The sequence below is a fragment of the Aulonocara sp. 'chitande type north' Nkhata Bay genome, linkage group LG3 (assembly GCF_057382095.1).
Source record: "Aulonocara sp. 'chitande type north' Nkhata Bay isolate Kocher_YH1m ecotype deep benthic linkage group LG3, A_spYH_male_GT1.1, whole genome shotgun sequence".
Lineage (NCBI taxonomy): Eukaryota > Metazoa > Chordata > Actinopteri > Cichliformes > Cichlidae > Aulonocara > Aulonocara sp. 'chitande type north' Nkhata Bay.
In genome coordinates this window covers 60389651-60404956 of record NC_141346.1, presented here as the reverse complement: position 1 = coordinate 60404956, position 15306 = coordinate 60389651, and the positions used below count along the sequence as shown (strand labels likewise).

General features: G+C 40.3%; 2 protein-coding genes and 1 long non-coding RNA gene across 3 annotated transcripts in view; 1 reads left to right on the top strand and 2 right to left on the bottom strand.

The window, feature by feature from the left end:
* LOC147336396 (NACHT, LRR and PYD domains-containing protein 1b allele 2-like) overlaps nt 1-15306 on the bottom strand; it is a 198003-nt gene that overhangs the window by 68871 nt on the left and 113826 nt on the right. The gene's annotated exons all lie outside the window — the stretch shown is intronic.
* The window catches only part of LOC147336401 (ribonuclease inhibitor-like), an 89968-nt gene that overhangs the window by 60101 nt on the left and 14561 nt on the right, over nt 1-15306 (bottom strand). The window lies entirely within an intron of this gene.
* Nucleotides 9960-14161, top strand: LOC147336402 (uncharacterized). Its single transcript, XR_015128525.1, has 3 exons — nt 9960-10199; nt 11274-12429; nt 12554-14161. It is a non-coding gene; the product is annotated as an uncharacterized LOC147336402 (long non-coding RNA).

The following is a 15306-nucleotide window of genomic DNA, read 5'->3' as shown; positions in this document are numbered from 1 at the left end:
TTTGTTTGTGCATTAATTTTTTTTCTAAAGCCAGATGTGGAAAAACAGGCTGCATCTACATGCAGGTTCTTGTGGTCAGTGGTCATCATATTTGCATTATCTTTCTGAGTCACAAGCAGGGAAGTGTTAAAGTTTCCTAGAAGTGGTGGGCCAGTGATGTAGGTGTGGATGCAAAAGATTATTTGAGGTGGTGCTGATCAGAAGTATAAAAATCAAAGTGTCCAGATCCAAACACACTTTGTTCCTCTGTGACAGAAGTGAACTAGAACTCACAGCAGCATCTGAACTGCAGAAGAGATCTCTGCTCATCTCCGTCTGCATTCCTCTTTTGCTAAGAACTTATTATGTATCATTTAAAATGATTTTCCTTTTAAAGCTGGGCAGCAGGCTCACGTTGAACATCTCCATAAACTGTCATAATTCTGCTGCTACACTAAACACTGCATTCGGTGAGCACACTAAACTTACGTAAGCTGTATATTTGCACGGTGAGTAGGGATGGGTATCGAAACCCGGTTCTTGTTGAGAACCGGTTCCCACTGTTTCAATTCCTTGGAATCGTTTGCCATTTTTGCAAACGATTCCCTTATCGATTCCAGTCGCCCCGAATGACGTCACCACGTTGCGGAGCGTCATTTACCTGGCAGGAAACACGGCGCCAGCGGCTCAAATGCTCAAAAGCTTGGTTATACTTTACGAGAACGGATGACAACAGGGCAACTTGCAATACTTGCAAAGTAGGTATTTCATTTAAGGGAGGAAACACTACGAATATGCAAAAGCATTTGCTCACAAAACACGCGATAACCTTAAATGAATGTCATGTTTTTAATTCCGCTCCGGACTCGTGAATCTCAACCCAGCAGCAGCGGTAACGTTTGCACGTCCTCTCCCGTTAATGCGGCAGGTAAATAATCAACTAACAGTGCATATTATGTTAGCGCGATCTGCCTTATTACAAAACCTGCCATTACTGTGCATTTAGGTGACCATGATGAGACAGACAGAGTCTGGCTCAGATGCTGGCAGTTCTCACTGCAGTCTACCGGTAGCGTCTCCTTTCAGGCCAGGATAGACGAATGTCACCGAGCAGTGACTCAGTTTGTGGTCAAAGGCTTGCACCCATTTGCCACAGCAGATGCCCCCGATTTCACTTTGGTAAGTGAATGTGTTTAATTGTAGGCAGGGACATTACTGGATATTCTTGTGTAATTGCTACAGAATAATTTATGTTACACTTTGTTATTGCTACAGAAGAATATTTTATTTTATTATTTTACATTTACATTTTTTTTCCTGGGGACCCTGTGACACCCCATTGAAGAGCCGTAGGCTGGATCTCTTAAGATCTCACTGTTGGGTTTGTAAGGCCAGGTTACTCCTAAATTTCTATCTTGTTCAAAGAGAAGATAAAAAACAAAGTTCTAAGCTAATCGACCTTAGTGTTCTCCTTTTTTAAACATAAGAATCGATAAGAGAATCGATAAAGAATCGAATCGTTAAACAGAATCGAAAATGGAATCGGAATCGTTAAAATCTTATCAATACCCATCCCTAACGGTGAGAGACCTGTTTTTGCTGATTTGTGTTCAAATACAACAAGATCTTATTTAAACTGACTGTCAGATGTTGCCTATCCAGTTATGTAATGAACCCACTATATACATGAACCACAGACCCTTCACCACATCTTCATCACCTGCTGTTCCAGACAACCAACTTATACCTGAACCACTGCAGGTTAATCATCATCATTAGTAAAGGAAAAAAAGGTGAGTGTCTTATTATTTTTATTTTGCAGTGTGTCACTGTTAGGGATGGGTATTGATAAGATTTTAACGATTCCGATTCCATTTTCGATTCTGTTTAACGATTCGATTCTTTATCGATTCTCTTATCGATTCTTATTTTTAAAAAAGGAGAACACTAAGGTCGATTAGCTTAGAACTTTGTTTTTTATCTTCTCTTTGAACAAGATAGAAATTTAGGAGTAACCTGGCCTTACAAACCCAACAGTGAGATCTTAAGAGATCCAGCCTACGGCTCTTCAATGGGGTGTCACAGGGTCCCCAGGAAAAAAAATGTAAATGTAAAATAATAAAATAAAATATTCTTCTGTAGCAATAACAAAGTGTAACATAAATTATTCTGTAGCAATTACACAAGAATATCCAGTAATGTCCCTGCCTACAATTAAACACATTCACTTACCAAAGTGAAATCGGGGGCATCTGCTGTGGCAAATGGGTGCAAGCCTTTGACCACAAACTGAGTCACTGCTCGGTGACATTCGTCTATCCTGGCCTGAAAGGAGACGCTACCGGTAGACTGCAGTGAGAACTGCCAGCATCTGAGCCAGACTCTGTCTGTCTCATCATGGTCACCTAAATGCACAGTAATGGCAGGTTTTGTAATAAGGCAGATCGCGCTAACATAATATGCACTGTTAGTTGATTATTTACCTGCCGCATTAACGGGAGAGGACGTGCAAACGTTACCGCTGCTGCTGGGTTGAGATTCACGAGTCCGGAGCGGAATTAAAAACATGACATTCATTTAAGGTTATCGCGTGTTTTGTGAGCAAATGCTTTTGCATATTCGTAGTGTTTCCTCCCTTAAATGAAATACCTACTTTGCAAGTATTGCAAGTTGCCCTGTTGTCATCCGTTCTCGTAAAGTATAACCAAGCTTTTGAGCATTTGAGCCGCTGGCGCCGTGTTTCCTGCCAGGTAAATGACGCTCCGCAACGTGGTGACGTCATTCGGGGCGACTGGAATCGATAAGGGAATCGTTTGCAAAAATGGCAAACGATTCCAAGGAATTGAAACAGTGGGAACCGGTTCTCAACAAGAACCGGGTTTCGATACCCATCCCTAGTCACTGTTACTACAGAGCACACTGAAACATGTGACAGGAAAGAATAACTGAGTGCAGAAAGGCATTTATATTAAATCGGATTTAAACTTTGTTCTTAATGAACCGGATCTATTATGACCTGGACTTTTATCTATAAAATGGGCTTGTGAAACCCAGAGAAAAACTCTCTCAATATATCTGTAGATATAAATATATATTTATCCAAATCACATCAAGTAAAAAAGGCAAAATGACAAAATTAAAAAAAAGAATAACAAAAAGTATAAATTAAAACACAAAATTTTAAGGCAAAAACAAATATCTTGATGTCTTAATACGATGAATATAAAATATAAAGTAATACAACAAGGTTAAATATCTAAACATTTAAACTACTTCAGCTTTTCAAAGCTTCTTTTTCCAGTTGAAAATGACATCATCACGCCTGAATCTGCTTCCAGGAGCCGTCCAGATCAGGCTTGTTCAGGATATTTATAAATCGTCCTAACAGTTGAAAAATAAAAAATAAACAGAGAACAAAGTAATATATATGATTAGAAATAAATAAAAAAGAAAACTATAAATAAAACGACTTCTTTCATTTAAAGAAAAAGGTCTATCAGTCCTCTTGTCGTGTGTGTTTGCAGCTCACAAAGACGACTTACTGAGCTTCAGGATCCAAAAGGATGTATCTGCCAAATTCTTAATGTGGAAAAACGTCCATGTGTTTTCTTCTCCAGGAGACGATGAAGACACTGTTTGTCTGCATGATGCTCGTGCTGCTCTTTGCTTCCGGATTTTCCAAAGTGAACAATTTTCAACCAAGCGAGCACCGACCTGAAGAAACACCTTATGAAAAGTTTAGAAGACAGCATGTAGATGCTAAGATGACTGAAAAGCTGTGTAACACAGAAATATCAAATAGGAATATCTACAAACTTGACAACAGTTGTAAGGAAACCAACACATTCATCCTCAGCATTCCAGCAAAGGTCAAATCCATTTGTAGAGGTGATGGGAGGTACGATGAAAATAGCGGCATGACGTATAGTACCGCAACGTTTCGCATAATTAAATGTAAGCTAAAGCATCAGGGAGCCAGGAAACCCAGCTGCCAGTATGAAGGCAGGCTTCTCACCAACAGGATCATTGTGGTGAAATGTGAAGGGAAGTTACCTGTGCACTTCGATCGGGACCTTCTGCCCTCTGAGCGCAACGATGGCGAGCAACTATGAGGAAAGAGTGGTGTGGAGGGGGGCGTGGTCTGCAATGCTGCTGCAGGTGAGATGGATGTACCTGCGCTGCATTTGCTATCACGCCTCGCCAACTTAAAAGGCTTTGTGCTGTCTGAGTTGTTGGTGTTGTGGATGTGTTGGCTGGCAGTCCACAGACAGACTGATTTACACAACTGTGGAAAAAATTAAATTAATAAATAAAATAAATTGGAAAACATAGATGTGTCATTATTTCATATAGATTTCAAATAACATACCATTTGATGTCAACATGTTTTAGTTGCATTTGCAGTGCTCGTGCTGTTATATTCTTATGATTCTGTTCATTTTATGAGTGTATCCTTCAGCCTTGCTTCACATATTTACTGCTGCTTGATCAGCTTTAGTCCTGCTAGCATCAGCACAGGTAGAAACAGATCACACATCAGAGAATCGGCCGTGCATCTAAATGCAAATGGAAACTAAAAATGAAAACATAGATAACTGAGCTGAACTTCATAGATCTGAAAGTTGACCAATGCATACATAGTGCTAAAAATCAGGTATCGGGAAAACACATTATTTTATATTATGCTGAAGTCAGTTTTTATCCAATTTTATAACTATATCATATAATAAAGTCTGTTTTGAAGTTTACTATGGTAACAATTCATCTTTTTAGGCTTTTCAGAAACACTGTAACTTCATAGGTATGAACCAACAAACCATTTTTCATCATGACAATAAAAAATAAATCTAAAGGAGATAAACATCACAACTGTTCAACCAAGCATTAAGTCCATTTTGAAACAAAGAACGATGTACACTCAGCCAATCACATGGCAGCAACTCAATGCAGTGTAAAAGGTGAGATGTAAAATAAAACAATTAAAAATATTAATTAATCTTAATCAATCTTAAAATATGAAGCACTCTTCTAACTCCCCTTTACATACAAAGCTGTGGCCAACCTTACAAACCATTTTGAATTTTTTCCAGCCGAGGCGTTCAAAATAACCAAACTGCTAATAGTCACGGTTTAATTTGGGCAGCTGCCTGCCTAATATAATGTAAAATCATCACAATATTTTACACAAAGAGAGTAAATGTATCCTTGTACTCAGCTAAGACAGCTGGGCTGCTGTGGCTTGTGTTTATGTTCAGAGTGACATCTGATTTAAAAGCAGACTGTCATGGTTGCGGCTGTGTGCAGGCAGGATGAGGACCCAAACGCAAGCTCACGGAGGCAGGAATGAACTCAAAACACAGCTTTATTGCTGGAGAGAGAAACCATACAACCTAAACGAGGAAACTCTAACGTAATACACAGAGAAACACACGGCCATGAATGAGGGAGAACGCGACACAGAACTGAGGGAGACGCAGACATAAATACACAGAGGGTTAACGAGGGAAGTGGGAGCACACGGGGAACACAGGTGACACTGATAATCATAACAAGACACGGCAGGAGTGAACGCAACACTGACGGGAGACTGTCAAAGTAAAACAGGAAGTACACGGAGGTTCAGAGAGGAGGAGAGACAGCACGGGGAGAGCACGGACATAACGGGCTGGGAAAACATGGAATAAAACTCAAGGAGGGGAAACGAGGGCTCACAGATAAACAGAGGGGCACACAGGAGGTAATCAAATAAGGAACATCTTAACAGAAACCATGGCATAAATAAAGAACAACACACAAAACATATGAAAACTAAGAATGCTGGGCCAACATGGCCCAGGATCATGACAGACAGCAAAAGACACTGAGCAGCATATCAGTCAGCATGGGAAAAATGCCATAGATTTAAGGAACCAGGCTAAAATAGTTGGTTTCTAGTGGGTTCTATTGTAAGTGCTCTATATTTCAGCATGACATACTGTATGCATCCTACACTGAGAACCCTTGAAGCTGATCATCAGGGTATGCTGTGTACTTCTTACACAGAAGATAAAATAACATGCAAAGATTTTAGATGGTTGTGGTTGGTCCTTACACACAGATGTAAGGTCAAAAAAAAAATCACCCACAGTGGATCGTTCACAGACGCTGGTCCAGTGGAACCCACTTCCACAAAGGCTGCACCTGCTCTGGCAGAACAGGAAGCATCAACTACATAGTAGCTATTTTCATAATTAAGACATCAACTATAGGTGTTCCCAAAATGTGCCATGTTGTCTGCACACCTGACAGCTCAATAAGTCCTGTGTTGATTACAGATGGTGGTTGTTTCCAGAAACAGCACTTGCATAAAACAAGTACAGAGCACTTTATGAGCCAACCTGCTTCTTTAATGAGCATTTAGGTTGTTTGTATTCAGTGTTCACAGATAATATGCTCATTAAAAGGGGGGATCCACTATGTCCTTCTTCACAATCCTGTCTGCCAACTTTAAGAAGAAATCAGAGTGACGCAGAAGCTTTAAAACAGTGTTCAGAATAATCAGTGATGCTTTTATCTGAACTGATGACAGATAAAGATGAACGTGAGTGTGGCAGAAGAGTCAGTTCTCCCTCTTTCTTGGAAGTATACAAAAGTCTGTTGTTTCTAAAAAGTTAATAAACAAACAACAAGTTCTTACAGAATGAGACGTGAAGCCTGGAGACGAGCAGTTCAGACACGCTGTTATTAAATTCTACCTGAGCAGGTTATAGTTCACCTCAGTTACGGAAGAACAAATAACACTTGGCTCTGGGAGCTTCAGTTTTTATACACTGTCGTAGCACCACCCTAAGCCATCATTTGCATCAACACCTACATCACTAGCCCAGCAGTTCTAAGAAACTTCTCTGTTTGTGGTTCAGAACCTAATGTGACACCAATGAGCACAACAGCATGCAGCTGCAGGTTGTTGTTCATACCTGGCTTTACAATAAAGAGCCATGTTTGCAGGCAGCTGTTTGAAGTTTTGTGTAAAATATCATTTTTATAGAAATAAACCAAATGTGTCTAAATATATTAAGTAAACAATCAGAATAAGAACATTTTGAAATAAAATCCAAAAACTGCATCTGGCTTAGTTTTTGTTGAATAAATAATGACTGTGTGTAATATGTCATGTGTTGTATATGTAAGTTGTATTTGTACAATGAAGCCAGGCTTTCTTTGTGTTAGCTGCCTGACAGAACCTAAAACTCTAGTCAGAGATTGCAGGTGTCACAACAGACATGATCAGCTTTCTCTGTCGATCCTATCTTTCTGTTTCACACTCTGTGCACTCATAGAAAAAATCTTTAAAAAAAACAATCACATGACTCTTCTTCCACACAACATGATCCCTGAGTGCCGCCTGCTCCAACCAGACATGTTCTCACAGCGACGATGGTGATAATTAAAATCTACAAAGAACGTGATAAACATTATTAAAATGCAGCACTGTTAAAGCAACGTGATTAATGCTGCATTAAAATGAGCCTTTAGCACATAGAGATGATTCAACAGTTTCATTTGACTTCATTGTTTCTAAGGCAGATGCTACACCAGTGAAGGTGCACTTAGTTTTCACACACTGCTTCTGCATTGTGTCTTAGTTTTAGTGGATTAAATAATGACACAGTGTTTGTTTGTTTTTCTTTAGTAACAAATGACCTCAGACCAGCTTATAATATTTTATAAACAAATAAGCATAAATGCATAAACTCAGCCTGGAATCACATGGGATAAACATGGGATGTGCATTTTTTTATTTGTTTTGTGTTACTGAGTCTTGCAAGAATGCCAACCTTACCAGCAGCAGCTTGGTTTTTTTGTTTGTTGTTTTTTTAATTGAATGAGTGCTGAAAGTTGAGCAACAGCTGTGACAACGAGAGAAGATGGAGCCAATCAGAAACAACTGTGAAAATGTACAATATGCAAGCTAAGAAAGCAAAGTGTAGCAATGTTGCCATCGTTTTTGTTATTGTGGGATTTTTTTCAACATTCACTGAAAATCACTTCTCTCATATTTCCTCTTTATTATTTTCATCACTGTTTAAGAAACGTAACAAAGTCTTATAAAGCATCTAAACCAGCATCATGAAGTGATGTTTAAAGATGGCAGCAAGCTCACAGCATCTCTCAACTCAAGAGCAACATTCAAAGTGCACAGGCTGAAGGAAAGTATTGATTTTATCACATGCAATTACAATACGCCTTTTCATCTGTATCTGGATGTACAATGGGTATCGTTGTTTGTCCCAGCAGTTTACAATACAGAATGTGCACGTCTGTGGGGCTTTTATAAAGATTTCTATTTGCATTGATACAATTGCTTGGATCACAAATTGTTCTAACTTGATTAAAGTCACCAATGATAAAGGTATTCTTGCGCTTACAGTTACCATTATTATCTCTGTTTGCTATCAGATCATCACATCCCCCTTGTGGGATCATGTTGATGATCTGCTGGTTTTCTGAACACGTCCGTTAGTCATGCAGAGCACAGTGCCAGAGAGCGCCACCAGCAGGAACATGGAAGTCTTCATTGTATTTCTATATCGAAAAAGTAAACAGAGTGAATATATAAATCAGTATTATTTCATTTCATTTATTAACTTGTTTATTTTTGTTTCCTAAATGTTAATCGTGCTTAACTATTAAAGTAAAAATACAGATAGATAGGAAACTCTCTGAAAAGTCAAACTGTTTTCAGTGAGTTTATATATTTGCCAGAGGAAAGGTCAGAATCTGCATATCTGACCACTTTGAATCAATTTATATCTAAACAGAAATCAGTAAAAGTTCAAATCAGTTTATCAATATCCTCACTTATGAGGATATTGATATCCGTATAACTGGAGTTATTATAGATTTTCATACATGACATTTGTGAAAAAGGCGAGGGTGTCAGGGTCCCTGTGTCTACCCGCTCGCCTCAGTGTGGCTACATGTGTTTTTTTGTTTTGATTTTGTCCCCGCTCTCTCCCTCCCTCCTTCTCTCACTGCCTGGGCGGAGCTCATCTGTGGGCTCCTGCCCTTGGCCCACGCACCTGGTGACACCTGTGGCTCATCACCCAACAGTGTTCCAGTCCCCTTATAAGATGGCAGCCCTGTATTTCTCGTCGCTGGACCGTTGCCGACTCTCGTCAGTGTTAACCCCAGCTCAGTTCGTTCTCGTGTTTCCCTAGCGATCTTCTTACAGTAACCTTTTGCATCTCTGTGAATAGATTTCCCTGGACCTGCCCCTGTGTTACCTGAGCGATCAAGTGTGTGAGGATTGGAGCGAGCTTTTGTGTTTCTTGTGGAGCGTGGATGGAGTGAGGACTTTGGAGCGTGTGTGGACTGCAAGTGTCTTTCCCCCCTCCTGTTCGTGTGTGGATTCCCGGAACCCGTCTTTTCCCCACTGTGTAAATAGATCACCTGGTGCTTCTGTAAATAAAAAACCTTTACTGTTCCCCACTCAGAGCCTACGCGTGAGTCCGTTCAGTCCCGTTGTGACAGAGGGTAAGGACGTAAATCGACTGGTAAAGAGGGACTGGTGAAGAGTCTGCAGCCGCAGCACCGATCCATCTGTCCATCTCCTGTTCCCTTCTCTGATCACTCGTGAACAGGACTGCGAGTTTTGTAACTTAATAAAAGCAGTAATTTGTTTGCCAGAGGGCCCCTTCCACGTCACACCCTGTTCTTTCCTTCTTGTCTCATATGAAAATTCACTTTGTGGAGCTTTTTGGGAAATTGTTAAACTTCAGGAAGATTCTGAACATGCCCCATCGTTTAGCCAGCTCTTTGGAGCTGAGCAGGTTCAGGCCTGTTGTTGTAAGTTTTATAAAACGATCTCATTTAAACGGATAATCCAGCTGAAGCTTCAGACAGCCGTCAGACAGTGAAACACTGCCATCTGCTGGACGCGAATAACAAAGACGCTGCTTTGACGGGTGAGGGAGTTTCAACAAGTCTGCAACGACTCAAGCATCAAACTACAGAACTATTCTAGCGGACATGGTGCTCTAATGACTGCTTCATTAACGCAGGTCAGAAAGGATCAAACATATCAATAAATCATAAAACACAAAACGTCTCTTATTGCCCAGGGCTCAGGAAGTGAGTGTGTTCCTTATAGCCCAACACGTTCTCACTCCCAACTCGTCAAACGTGTGACGCATGGTCAGGCTCCCTCTGCTTCACTTATGGACCATATGGACCACCAGGTAAGACCATTTAAACGGACAGCATTTATAGAATGACTATTAAAAGTCTGCGAGTGTCAGTAATGTTAATGTGGTTATGTTAGTAATACACCGAGTGCTAATATAACAGCTTTAAGATGCATTTGTAGATGTTATTACGTGTTTTACCGTCTTTATGGTGCTAGCTTAAAGTTACGGTGTAAACGTTAGCTTATATTGGAGGAAAGCTGTTACTGTTTAAACGATGTTAGCACAGAAATATTAGCTTCTGTCATGACTGATGAAGTTACTAGTTAATAAAGTTTCCAGTAAAGTGTTTAATCGCAGCCACAGACTGACAGCAAATATCTCGATTAGCTTCAGTGCATCTGTAATAAATATGTGCAAGTTTCAGTGCTTCGTTTAAACTGTATGATACTTATACTGACCCAGGGTCAGTGTAAAATACAATCCTAGCTGTGTGAACAAAGCCTGGCTGCTTTAATCCTGCATGACAAACCTCAGGATGCAGGTTATTATTACTCTTTCCTGCTGGCACACCTGTCACACCTGAGAGTCAGCTAGAAACTCACAGTGACGTGGACATCATGCAAAGACTGCCAGACTCTGTAATACTGCAAATGATCAGTGACTCAGGTTATCACTAAACTTTAAACGGCACCTCTGTGTCTCTGTGTGCTGAACATCTAGGATTGAGTCAGGCTGCATTGACTGTGGGACTTTAATGTGTTAAAAGCAGGTTGAAGACGGCTCAGAAACATTTGAAGATTAAAATTTAGCATTATGGCTGCTGGTGGTTTGTAAAGCCTCTACTCAGCTGTATTTTTGTTACTAATTTATGTTTGTTGTTGTTTAACACAGATTTCAGAAGAGCAAATATGCTTAATAGTTTAACTAGATTTCATTTGTCAGTGTGGGACTGCTGAGTCACCTGAAGAACTCATTTCATTCATTCTCCACATGATGTTCATTTACAGAAATGTTTCACAGGAACTGATTTCTCCCAAAGGGTGAACTAGTGTGTTTCCATAGATTACCTCTGTATGAATGTACTTCTTAAATGAAGGCAAGTGTTTGTCCTTTTTTGTTCCTCAGGTACAGTACGTGATATCAAGGGCAGGCGGTCATCACTGGGGGTAGACAAGAAGCAGACGTACTTCCAAGAGGGAGCTGCAGTGAGGTCAGAGGTCAGAATCTGAAACAGCTCAGGTTTATATTTTAGAGGTTATAAAAAATCAAAATGTATTATTTAAAGAAACCTTTAAATAATAGTCATAATTATGATTATTATAAGAAATATCAAACATTTAAGTGGATTTTCTGTTACACATATCGTGTTAGCCCTGCAATAAACTGGCAGCCTGTCTTTGTCCTGTATCAGCTGGGATAGGCTTCATCCTCCTGCAACCCTGAATTGGATACATTGTATTCCAATTATGTAATCTGATCATTTACAAACTCAAGGTATCTAATCAAAATGTAAGTGATGCCGCCCTTGACAGACAGGGAGATTTTATTCCTCAAAGACCATCATCCAGTCGAAGTACTAGTTGCCACGTGGTCAGTGTTCTCACAACCATTGATTTTATCTCACAACTTGTTTTCACCAAAGAATTTCAGTAAGTAAATATTCTTCAATCTCTTTTTCCCCCCAGTGTCTGCAGATCAGCATCAGTGTCCACGTGAAGAACCTAGTTATGTTGCCAGTGTCAACCCAACAAAAGGTACTTTACCTTCTTGTATATATTGTGATTCCTTTACTTTTATATTTGTTGTTATAGTTGAGTTAGGCAGGGCTTTTGTGCAGTCCTAAGAAACATACTGCCTAGAGTGTTTTTCACTTTGTGGAAGAGTTTCTTTATTTTTTTTCTGTTAGTGTGTGGAACTGAGGTGCTTCGTCAGGAGCTCCTTCAGTTGTTGGAGGATGGAGAAGAGGACGCAGCCATGACTTGTGAGACGTTGTCTGAGTCAGCTGCTACTCACTGGGCGATCAGAAACATGGTGTCCTTGCTAAAGTGGAAAGAGGCCAGGCCTTGTCTTATAGACAATATGTTAGCTACTCTGGATCCACAGTCACACCGTGTGTGTCAGTGTGGCAAACAAGTAGTTGTGAGGTGTCTGGACTGCCTGCCTCTTCCATTCCTTTGTGCTGACTGTGATATTGCAGTTCACACACGCTTTGTCCTGCACAGCAGAGAGGCAGTAACAGGAGGGTTTTTGCAGCCTTCATCAGAGTTTCACAATCCAATATGTACGGTTTTTAAGTCTTATGCATTTATTGCTATGTACTATGAGTGTGTGCTGTTATTGTATATTTATTGTGTATCATTTAATTTCCGATTCTTTTTATATATATTGTGTGTTTTTAATGTTAGTTCGGCTGTTGCCTGTGCAAAGACCAGACTGTGTGTGACTGCCCAGCAGGTAACGTTGAGCTTTCACCCGGTGCAATTGTGGCTCTTGTAACCATAAATGGTAAGTTGCTCTTTTGTCACACAGTACATACACAATAGATGTGTTTGCAGGTTTTATTGCAAATTGTACATTGCTACATTGTTTTGAATTACCCTCGGCCCGCAGTATATGTGGGCACCTGTCAAAGGTCATTTGGATTTACCAGACCGCTTTGAAAACAACATGGGAAAAAATGAATGTCTTTGTTGAGCCATGACTGGATTTCTCCTTATCCTTCCTAAAGGCCGTTATAACCTTGCACTGCCAGTGGTGAGCTGCACCAGCTGTGGCCTAATGTGGTCCCCCTCAGTTAAGGACTTCCAGGGTGGTGGATATTGGCCTGGCACCTTAAATTTCTGCACCCTGTTTTCAATGGATGTCTTTCAGTCTTTCTATGACATTAAGAAGCTGCAGCAGGGATGTCACTTAAGGCCTTTGTCAAAGTGCTGGATGAACGAACAGCCCATTTTGGAAGGGTGAGTTTCTAAATTTGTCAAGTTTAAGGAAATTGTGCAAATCAATGTTTATGATGACTGTCCGTGAATATTCTGTTGTTTGTCCTCTACTTAAAAGACTGGCCGAATATCAGCTGATGCCTTCAGCAAAAGTTTCTTGGAGTGGAGTGCTGTAAAGTGTGAGGTGGACAGGATGTGCAAGGAGCCATGCTTTAGCTGCCCTGCCTGCACTCCAGACATGCTCGCCGTCTCAGTTGATGGAAACTGCAAGCTTTATCGCTTTCAATCAAATGCAAGGTACGTTATGCATTGTGGACATAAATCAAATATGGATTTGTACAAAAATTGTATTTTGATGTTTCTTTTCAAACAACTGTCACCGTGTTCGTTCAGCACTTCAGAGCAGGGGAACTTTGAAGGTGTCTTCATTGAGAAAGATGAGGAAGTTGCTGAGTTTGTGAAATACATCCAGAGACACACAAATGATGTAAGATACACATATATATCAGTGCTGTCAGCGTTAATCTTGTTAAAATGACGTTAACGCCATAACCATATACTCATACGTGTGTGTGTGTGGATACATATTTGGATGGGTGGATATTTATTTTGTTTTTCTCTTGGTGTTGTCGTAATACTATTTACTTGACTTTATCTTAATGTGTACTTCATTTTGAGTAGCTCACACTTGGATGTGCGAGGTATACTGCAGCTTGTAGGCTTGGATACGTTTAAGACATTTTGTTATAAGGTTGAATGAATTCAGCAGTCATGTATTGTGACCTCCTTTCTATAGATCAAATGGGGAGGTGCGTTTCAGGATGGGGCCGGTTCTACAGTTGGAGAAGAGGTGGAACAAGTAAACAGTTTCCTGTCTAGGGCGGCCATCACAACGAAGTACATGTCTAAAGCAGGTGTGTGTCTGTGTGTGAGATTCCACTCAGTCTCCTGCTCATTCATTCTTATTTGTATACTAACTGAAATGCAGGGCGAACAGACATGCTGAGCCTCCTGGCTTTGGGCTGGAACAAAAGGAAAGTGGAACAACTGGGCCGCACTTTGAGCCAGAGATATCTAAAGGTAATTTTTTCAACACCCATTTTAATGTGTGTGGTAATGGGGGGGAAACACCAGTACTCTAAAAATGTCCATATGAATGACATTTATTAATGTATTCTTAGATCATAAGGATCTTTAGAGAACAAGTGGAGAGCCTGAATGCGAGCAGAAATGAGCTGGGTGTGGATGACGACACACTGCAGCAATGGGCTGAAGGTGAGTCTCAATATAATGCACTCGTGTATAACAACAGGACCCACCATGGCCTCATTAAAGAACTTAGAGTTAAGATCTTTCTGACAGTGTCAACAAACAATGAAAAATAAGCTTGTAAAAGCAGAATTGATGGCAGAGTTGTTGCGTTTGATCAAATTGGATTGGACCTGGGTTGAAGTGATGTCGTACTAGTTGGTTTTATAAAGCTGAACACCAACATACTTGTTATCTCATGATAATGCAGCACATGAAGGCTCCAGATGTCTTATAATGAATATCATCAAGTCAGTGATTACAGAGTCCACTGTAGTTTGGTGACTGTTACTCATCCTGTGTTCTGATTAATATTCCTCTCACTTAGAAACGGATCAAACTGATGGCAGCCTTGGAGCGTTGCAGGCACGAGTAGAGGAGCTTGTCGTCATCATCAGAGTGCGAACACAAAGTCTTTACAGACAAAATGGTGTCACAGTTTCTTTGAAACGGACCGTTTGATGCTCAGTTTGTACAGCTTGTACAGCTACTTTGTAAACAGAATAAAATCAGATCCAGGTTTGTTTAAGCTGGATGTGATTTGTTCTAGCAAACGAATTGATGAGTGTAGATTAAAATGTAAATATATGCATTATGTGAAGGTGTTCCTTTTTATGATTATTTACAGATAGCAACAAGAGGCGACACAGAATTCACAAGGTCATCTTAGATGAGAAGAAACGCTTGGCGGCTGCTGTTGACGACTACAACAAGGAAACAAGCAACAAAGCAAATCGTATCCAGTGATGCCCTCATGCAGAGCGACGTTTGGCCCTGGCAGAGCACAAGTGAACGTAAGCTCTTGATTTCTAAATATCCTTTTTAAACAAACTCCCAGTATCTGAGCAGCAGTTGAATGTTTTGTTCTTGAATCATAATATGCTGCTATGTTTTCCCATCTGATGTTGTTA